Consider the following 10090-nt stretch of genomic DNA (forward strand, 5'->3'; position numbering starts at 1 on the left):
GCGTTGGTCCCCTTACTTGAAGGTATTTCTGAAAAGATACGAATTTAGGATCTTCAAAGAACACAGTCGAGTCTAGTCATAGATGTTTTGTTTATTAATTATTTTGGATTTGTTTTGTTACAGCTATGATAAACTATATTTTTGTCGACATTTTGAGATATTGAACTTTGAAATTATAATTTCGAGGGTTTTTCAACTGTTTAACCGACTTAAAAAAGGAGGAGGTTATCAATTCCGTTGTTTTTTTTTTCAAGTTATAATTGCTTTATCTGCTTAGTGTTCAAAAACACGGAAAGAGAAACCCAAAGAATGATCAGAGTAGTTCGCAAGACCAGCAGTTGACTGATTTGGGAACATTTTGTGACATGCGCATTTTTTTCCATGTTGTCATGAATAAATGTAATCTTTCATTCTCTCTTTGCAAGATCACAGGCATTTAGATTTCTACGGAATCTTTATTAATATACTCACAGATTACCTATAAATAACACCTTCATAATTGGAAATAAAACAATTTGTATGTTTACATAATAAAGACATCAACGCGTAAAACATTTATGAGTTTCTTTGAAACAAAAAAAGTTATTGCTTGAAGATTGCTTTACATGTATTATATTTACACTGTTTGAACAGAAGCAATATTTTTTAATGTCACAAGTGTGCGTGTAACTTAAGACAGTCGTCCACTTCACGGTAAGAACGTGAGCCGGTATAACCTATGGAGGGTTAGTCCTAAGCGGCACTGCAAATCATGCGCGATTATAGTTTATTTGGTCAGTTTTCAAATTTATACCTTAAAGGTCATCATCATCATCTTATCAGCCACAGGACGTCCACTGTTATTGAACTGCGAAACTTGTATTATTATTTATTTATTTGATTTATTCATTTAATTGCAAACATGTTACCAATAATATAAAGATCTTCATTGACCCCGGTAGGGTATGGTAATAATTAATGTGTCACTTAAAGTCTACAAAAATATATTAAATCTAAATATATAAACTCCGTGTCTTATCTAACCTCGACATTGGCGGAATCATCGCATGGATCGATGGGGCCATATTATCCCAAAAATTGAATTGAATTAAATATATAAACATTATAAACAGTCAAATACTCACAGGCAGGCACAAAATTTGGCCCACTCTATATACAAAATTACCTACTACTGCATACATTTGAGGGCCAGATTTTTACCGCTCAGTATATTATTAATTAACCACTAATTAGGCTAACATGATTTAAAAAAAATAACAGTCAAATAGTATTTTATGTTATACACAAATTTATAGGCGACCTTGCTTGAGAACCTACAACTTGTCTTCTAAGAGTTCTGATACTGAGTAGTAGCTTTTTTCTATAAGCATTTTTTTTTAATTTTATTGTAAAAACTACTATCCTTATTACTCTTCTATTACTCTTTATTGTCCAGAAAAGTTATAAAATTAACAGAGATAATCAGAGAAACGGATGTACAAAAGTGAATTTATCCGTTAACGGAACGTGTTGTGTCTTATTTTTGTACTGATTTGTGGTGTTCAATAATAGTACAGTCAACGTTATAAATAAGTGATCACTTTTGTACCTTGTCGCTTTCAGTCGGGAAACAAATTCGTATGGCTTTTCAAACATGACGTTAGAATGACAAGGTACAAAAGTGATCACTTGTTTATTTCGTTGACAGCACATTGTGTCTTAAGGGCGGTAAATAAAGAATTACGAACGAGAGTCTATTGATAGCTCGAAGTCGAAGACTTTTTTTTTGCAACCAAGGTAGCCTGCATGTTACGACACTGTTTACGAGCAAGTGTGATGAAAATAACATTTTATTACCTTACAGTTGTCCTCTGAACGATTAACAGGTCATCAAAAAATTTCATTTCAAAGCACTAAAGAACTCCAGACTTAAAAAATTAAGCAATTTCAACTTGATACCGCCCGTTGAAGGAGTCTTGACAGGCAGACAACAAAGTTATCATATAAAAGTTTATTTTTCCATTTGAAGTACGGAATCCTAAAAAAGACAAATTATAAAAGATTTATCCTTCGCACAAAAACGATAGCGCAATTAATTTAACGCTGCAACAGAGGTCAATTAATTAACTAGGTACCTACTTTTATATTCAAATCAATTTAATTGCTAAGAAAAACCTGGCCAAGGTTGACTTCGGTAAAGTTGATTTCTATTCGTATTGTGAAATTTAAGCATTCAATACTGTATTTTCTTTCTTACATAAATTTGACAACTGAATAAGCAAGCGGTTAGAGAGCCCCACTATGAAGCTTGAGGTTCCGGGTTCGATTCCCAGTCTGGGCAGATATTTGTATGAATAATATGAAGTATGCCATATTTGGTGCCATCACCCTTTTCTTTTTTTTTAACTATCTTATTTACCTTAAAAATATTTTTTTTGTGTATCGAATACGTCTCTATATACCTACATATATATGTAGTAATTTAGGCGGCAATCAATATTACTCTTTTAAAGATTTTAGGAAGGTCCATTATAAGGTCTTACACCGGAACAACCCGCCACATATGAACAATGTATTCACTCATAGAGCACGGCGCATTGATATGCGGCGCGCGCGCAGGACCGGCGACAATCCCCCCCCCCCCTTAGTAGCCGTATGGGGGGGCTGTAGACTACTAAGTACAGATAGCTATCCCGAAAGTTAGGCTTTGTTTTATATGCGGCTTAAATTCCAGTTAGCGCATACTTAAACAAACATTTTTATCACAGACATATTTGACCGTTTTATTGGTCTGTATGTGTGTTTCACTACTGGGTGAAGTGTTAACAAGATGTGAACATGAACTAACAAGTTTGTTATGAGACTAGAACTCAATGAGTAAGTATATGTTTTTATCTTGTTATTGGCGTTTATTTGCGGCTTCGCCCATGTTACAATTAGATCTGGCATTTCAATTGAAATTACGAGATTTAAAAATTTCCGCATGATATATCCAAAAGTTACATCGTGTTCTCCATTACTAATATTATAAATGCGAAAGTGTGTGTGTTTGTATTTTTGTCCTTATTTCACGTCGAAACGGAGCGTCAGATCGACGTGATTTTTGGCATAGAGATAGTTTATGGGCCAGTACCCTTAGTGTAAGTTTTCGGTTACAAAATACGTCTCAATTGCGTTCGCGTTAAAATCTCAATTTGTATGGAAACACGAACAGCGCCTCTAGCGGAACGTTTGCTATGTTCGTGTTTCCATACAAATTGATTTAACGCGAACGCGATCGAGACGTATTTTGTATCCGAAAACTTACACTAAGGGTACAGAGAGTGACATAGGTATATGATATAGTGAGGGAGCCCTCTTACCGCTTCCCGAGAGAACAGCGCGCGGTGACCGAATTCCACGCGGGCAAAAGCTAGTACTGTATAAAAAAAACACTCGAGCCAAATTTCAAGTCTAAGCTGAGTGGTTAAAATTTCAGGATAATAAGCCGATCTCGTCATATTGAGATAAAAAGTAACCTATCTGTTATTTCAGGAATTCAGCTATCTAAATATAAAATTTTATCTAAATCTGTCAAGTCACTTTAGCGTAAAATAGTAACAAACAGACAGACGTCGAATTTACACTTCTAGTTAGATTCTAAGATAATATTATACGTACATAGATACAAATAATGTGAATAATTTCACTGCATCTATCACATATCACAAAAACTTTCATTGTATGCATTGATATAATCTTCAATTTCCAGTGAAAACGAGTTATTTTCTATCATCACAAACTACTGTGGAAATGCAGTATTATTGCGTATTGTATTTGTAATCTAGAAGTAAATTACCTCTGACTAATGAGCTGTGCTGCCATCGAACTAATGTATGTCAGTTGCGTAATGACTGATTCCTAAAGATGATCGGAAAATATAGATATGGTATTTTTCATCATCATCATCATCATCCCAGCCTATATACGTCCCACTGCTGGGCACAGGCCTCCTCTCAGAACAAGAGGGCTTGGGCCATAGTTCCCACGCGGGCCCAGTGCGGATTGGGAACTTCACACGCGCCATTGAATTGCTTCGCAGGTTTGTGCAGGTTTCCTCACGATGTTTTCCTTCACCGCATAGCTCGTGGTAAATTTCAAATGTACCGCACATGAATTTCGAAAAACTCAGAGGTGCGAGCCGGGGTTGATGGTATTTTTGATTTGAAATAATTATAGAGCACAGCGTGTCTCAAATTCAAAATATTTTTATTTTTTCTGGCGGATATGATAAAAAAGATAAAGGTTCCGACATCGATTGTGGCTATTTTATTTTTTTAAGAAGAGGTCATGCATGTTAGGTATAAAAATTTATGAAAATCAATTACTTAACTGTAACTTAAAACGTATTTTAATTGTCTTGTGAAAAAAATCATGTTGTATTAAGATATGACTGCTCATTTTATTATTTTACCTACAATTAGCAATAAATTAATAAGCCGTGATTTAAGAAATACACGCAGGCAGACGGTTTCAGCATGATACTCGTAAGATAACATATATGTGTAGTATTTACATGCGTAACTTTAGTGCATGGTTTGTAGCTGAAAAGAAGGGAAAACTAAGTTAATGTATACGGATTTTTGCATATTAACTAAATTACCAATGATTTAAAGAGAGTCTCTTTTTTTCTGCAACTATTTAAAGAAAAATATATGACCCTTCATTTTCGCAACATAAAACCAATCTATTAAACAAATATAAATTTCACTGAACCCACTGCTACTTTATTGTGTGCTGCTACTACCGATGACTGACAAATGAAGATAAAAAGCGTCGCAGCCGGAAGCCCTCGCCATTGTAACCCCCAGACGTTTGGGAGGAAGCATGTTTTTATTACATTCCTACAAGATTCCTGCTTCGGAATGTTTCACGTTTTCTATCCATGACGCATCTAGAAATTAGTTTCACAATTTTTTGACTCGTAGTTTTATTCTCTGTCAAATAGTTTGCGATATTTCTAATATATATAATGTATGTATGCTTGTGAGTCCTTCACGCTAACGGCTCAACAGGTTTACAAACGTCTGGTTTGCCGAAATAAAGTTTCAATTTATTTTTACAAAAAAACGGAAAGTGATAAAAAATATCTGCCTACAGGAGTGAGCTAAGTCTACTATCGATAAAAAATATAATATGGACCATACCAGAAAACATTAGGTACCCAATCCAACTGCCAGGTAGGTATAAGCCGTTCGCGTTGATAGAGGCTACCAACTTAATAATTACAAGTGCCCCGTCGTAACAGTTCCAAGCGTACTTTAACATTGAATATTATTGACGCCGAAACAAATTAAGAGAAACGCATAACCAAAGTGCATTGGGCAGTTGATATTCTGCATAAATAACATAACTTACACCAATAAAGTGTGGTAAATGGCTCCAGCGCAGCGAGAATTAGCATATTTTTTGCCTCACTTAAGTTGGTTTTTGTGTGATGAAGTCACTCTGGTGTTAAAACAGAGGGTTAGATACCTAATTTATTTAGTAGCTAGCCGTTACCCGCGACTCTGTCCGCGTAGAATTCAGATTGGTTTTTTGGAATCTTTTTGTATTTTTTATTCCAATTCCAAATTTTTACTTTTACGGTCATCCCGTAAAGCCGAAATTGAAAATACAAACTGAAATATAGATGCACAGAAAAAACAGAAAAATAAGACCATCACTGGGAATCGAACCCAGGTCCTCGGTAATCCGTACCGCGTGCTATACCGCTACACCACTGATGGTCGCGTAGAATTCGTTTATCACTATCCCGCGGAAACTACAATTTTCCGGGATAAAAACTTATTTATCTGTTTGTTTTTGTATTCTTTATCATTTTGTAAATGTGTTTTTTCTTTTTTTTCATTCTATTCTATTCTATATCCTTCTCCGGGACTCATACTATCTGTATACCGAATTTTATCTAAATCAGTTCAATGGTTTCATATACCTATTGCAATCATGTCCTCGATACCGTTCTGCTTTCAGAGTAAGGCATGAGAGGCAATGTGAATGGACGTAACCCCGGCTGGTCGGCTGGAAATTGGGGTCGCTTTGGTGGCTACGAACAAGGAGTAAGCAACTATAAATAATCCGGCACCAGCAGGGGAGGGTGAGGAGCAGAGTCTTCATTGTTGCACGGTGTCAACGTCAGGATCACTTTTCCGGGGCAGCCAGTGGGCGAGGTCACTTGATGCTCACGTGGCATCCCACAAGGCAACGAGGGAACTCAGGTAGTTTTTAGTGGGCGTCCCCTCATGGGTGAGCCCCACATACCCTCTGTTTCCCATGAACAGGGCTAGATGCATAAGGCACATCCACACCATAAACAACGGTTGATTTTATAAAAATGGTCCTTCACCGGCCGCATCCATAGAACTCCTGCAACTATCCTGTCACTTTCTACAAGGTAGATTACTGGTATTGCTAACCCCACTTGTGGAAGGCCTATCCCCACTGCGTCATTCGGTACCGGAGGTCTTATTGTCTAACACACTTGCAATCACAATCGTTTTGACCACTTCTTTTTATCACACTGGATAAGTCGAGGCTAGAAAGAGATGGAGATGCGATCGCGAACGTCAACATGTAAGACAATACAGCCTCAGCAGGGCTACTACGAAATTCGAAACTTGAAGTTCGTGTCGTGCGGTCCTTCTCGCTCTCGTATTAAATAGTATAAGTGTCAGAGGGACCGCACGGCACGAACTTCGAGTTTTTAGTTTCGTAGTAGCCCTGCTGGTCCTTTTATTGCCAAGAAATAACGATTAATGGCATAGTACCTGGGCGACTGAGCTTTGCTCGGACTAAAAGTCTTTAATAAGCGTTTTCCCAGAGATAATACTAAGCTAGCTCGATTTGTCATCCCCGAAAACCCCCACATACCAAATTTCATCGAAATCGTTGGAGCAGTTTCCAAGACCCCCGAAATATATACAGCGTGTATTTTTGATACTACCTCAAACTATAACCAGACGAAGATTTAAGTGCTGTGAACCGATATCAAAATTAGTTGTTAATTTAAAATTAACTTCCAGAGCGTAATTAATTATTGAAATATTTTCGAGCAGCAATGTAATGCGTACAATAATTTGATACGAGAGAGAAACGTTCTGTGACAGCTGTCACGTCAACAAGTGCGACGTTGTGAATAAAAACAAAGCAGTATCGCGTAGTGATACATTGCGTGCTAATTATTTTTTTAAGGAAAATAATAAGTCAATTGTTTTTACTAAAACATAATAAAATCCTATTATTCGGGGCCTTCACTAACTAACCTTAATGTCTGAGGTAGTATCAAAAATACACGCTGTATAATAATAAATAATAATAAAATAAATACCATGGGACACTTCATATCACTCACACTTCACTTCACTTTATATTGGTGTGACCAATATGACCCAGTCCCAAACTAAGCAAAGCTTGTACTATGGATACTAGGCAACGGATAAACATACTTATACGAGTATAGATAAATACATACTTTGCAGGTGGTAGGACCTTGTGCCATCCATTGGACCATCTTGCTCGCTAATCCTGCCGTGAAGCAGCAGTGCTTATACTGTTGTGTTTCGGCGTGGAGAATAAAACAGCCGGTGAAATTACTGGCACTTGAGGTATTCCATCTTAGGCCTCTAGGTTGGCAACGTATCTGCAATACCCCTGGTGTTGCAGATGTTTATGGGCGGTGGTGATCTCTTACCATCAGGAGACCCACTTGCTCGTTTGCCTTCCAGTCGCATAAAAAAAAAACAAATAAGAACATAATAAACATCCAAGACCCGAGAACAAACACTCGAATTATTCATACAAATATCTGCCCGGCCGGGAATCGAACCCGGAACCTCAAGCTTCGTAGTCAGGTTCTCTAACCACTTAACTTTACCTTTACCTTTTTACCTTTAAAAAGGTATTTATTAGGATGTATTTTCATCGATTCGTACTCCGTCGGTGAATGTTTGATTGTTTTGAGGGTGATAGGTAGGAGTTGTAAAATGGTGTTTAGACATGGCCCTAGTATATTTAGCAACATATTTTATGTGAGGTCGTTTGTGAGTTTTATTACCATGCCAGGTTTAAGTACTGACATATAACCTTAGAACTTCCATGTATTTTGTTTACTTTAATACTTCTACAGTCGGGTAGATATCTCAATTTGTGTGAAAGCGGAGGTGGGTGGGTTTAGCCATGGAAATATTATTTTTATTATTAGTACTGCACATATATTTGTATGAAATTAATTGGATAAGTAGCTACCTACTTGCGAACTTTGTTATGTAGATACCTTGGTATGAAGAGACCTTTATTTATAAATAATTTGTTAATATACAACAATTTATTTATACTCTCGTAAAACATAACTTTAATCGCGTATTTGAGTTTATGTTTATATTATAGTATTTGATTTTTAATTAAAGTTCTAAATTTTCTAATAAGATTCTTAATAGAAAAATTTAAAATAATCCGCAACTATCACAAAGCTTCCAAAATATCGCTTAAAATATTTACTACTGGAACAAACACTTGTCCCAATAATTTTATCTAAAACCTAACTCATACATAACCAACAACATAGACCATCATAACTCACCTTGCATTAAAAAAATCCAACAAAAATCACAACACAGTTTAACACTTTCGTACTCACAGCACACACTTCACAGGAATCCAAATTTAAACCTAGTCACGTGATTGGTCGATCCGTGCTGCGATCTACACAGGCGGCGCGGGCGCACGCTCGAGAGAGACTGGCGCATGTTCACTTGCCACCTGTCTTCCTATAAAGCCATAGCAAACAATATGCGTTATGGTGAAGGTTTTGTTGGAGTTGACGGATAAAGCTACTTCAGTTTAGAGACGTTTAAAGCCTTCAAGAGTGGTGTAATATAAATTTAAAGATTATATCTGTCACTGCGGTCACTGGTTTTGATAAACGTACCTACTTAATAATAATAACAAATCCATTTATTTCGAGCAATTTAGTCCATACCATAAATACCTGACAGACTAACTATACATAATCAAAAATCCCTAGTTAGTTTTTTTAATGTAATTTTTGTGTATTTACCCGACTGCCCGAAGGAGGGTTATGTTTTTCGAGCATATGTATGTATGTATGTACGTATGTATGTATGTATGTATGTATGTGGGTATGTATGTTCAATTTCTTTGGTCCTCGCGGCAGCCTAAATTGCTGGACGGATTGTAACATATGTATGAGGTATCATTGGATTCGTCATAACTGTCGGAGTGACATAGGGTATATAATATTTCAATATGGCATCTGCGAAAAAAAAATATGAAGAAGGAATAAAAAAAAATATCTTGTAGTGTAACAATATGGGAATCAAATGAAAGCTAATAATTAGCCCATTCAAAATATTTATGGGTTATAATACTTTTAATCTACTATTTTCACAGAAATATCAAAAAGTATAAAATAAAAAACAATAAATAAAAAAATCAAAAACCCGACTGCCTTAAAACTAAAAGGAAGAAAATAAGTCTAGTGGTCTAGAACTCTGTCAAGAAGCTCATTTAATTTTCAACAGTCGGGACCCATTCAAATCATAACCAGCTCAAAAAGTCTTGGTAATGGGTCCCGACTGTTGAACCTTAAATGAGCTTCTTGACAGAGTTCTAGACCACTAGACTTATTTTCTTCCTTTTAGTTTTTAAGGCAGTTGGGTTTTTTGATTATGTCTTTTTGTGTGCGTATAGTATAATTTGAATTTTATAGCGCATTGATGTTTTAAATGTAGATAATGCTATAATTTTTTGTTGAAGTAAATAAATTAATCAATAAAATGGGTCTTGACAGATCGACGGACGGACGGACGGACAAGTGATAAGGGTTCCGTTTTTCCTTTGAGGTACGGAACCCTAAAAACACTATATTTAAAACTAATACTAATTGGTATTTAGTCGACACACTTGTTTTCCCATATATAAGATCAAGATAGAATCAAGTGGGAAGAATGGCCCGAATCCTCTCATCCAGAGAAGAGACCTATACCCAGCAGTGGGACGTTATATATAGGCTGAGATGAGGACGATGCCCCCGAAATCCCTTAATGGCCAATTT

General features: G+C 36.3%; 1 protein-coding gene across 8 annotated transcripts in view; it reads right to left on the reverse strand.

Annotated features, from left to right (window-relative positions):
• The window catches only part of LOC141435723 (uncharacterized), a 186822-nt gene extending 178058 nt beyond the window's left edge, over positions 1–8764 (reverse strand). For all 8 annotated transcript variants that reach the window (XM_074098483.1, XM_074098481.1, XM_074098477.1 and 5 more), the window contains exon 1: positions 8597–8764. The gene's annotated coding sequence lies outside the window, so the exon portion shown is untranslated. The remainder of the gene's footprint in view (positions 1–8596) is intronic.
• Between the last annotated feature and the right edge of the window lie 1326 nt (positions 8765–10090).

The sequence above is a fragment of the Choristoneura fumiferana genome, chromosome 15, assembly GCF_025370935.1.
Source record: "Choristoneura fumiferana chromosome 15, NRCan_CFum_1, whole genome shotgun sequence".
NCBI classification, from domain to species: Eukaryota; Metazoa; Arthropoda; class Insecta; order Lepidoptera; family Tortricidae; genus Choristoneura; species Choristoneura fumiferana.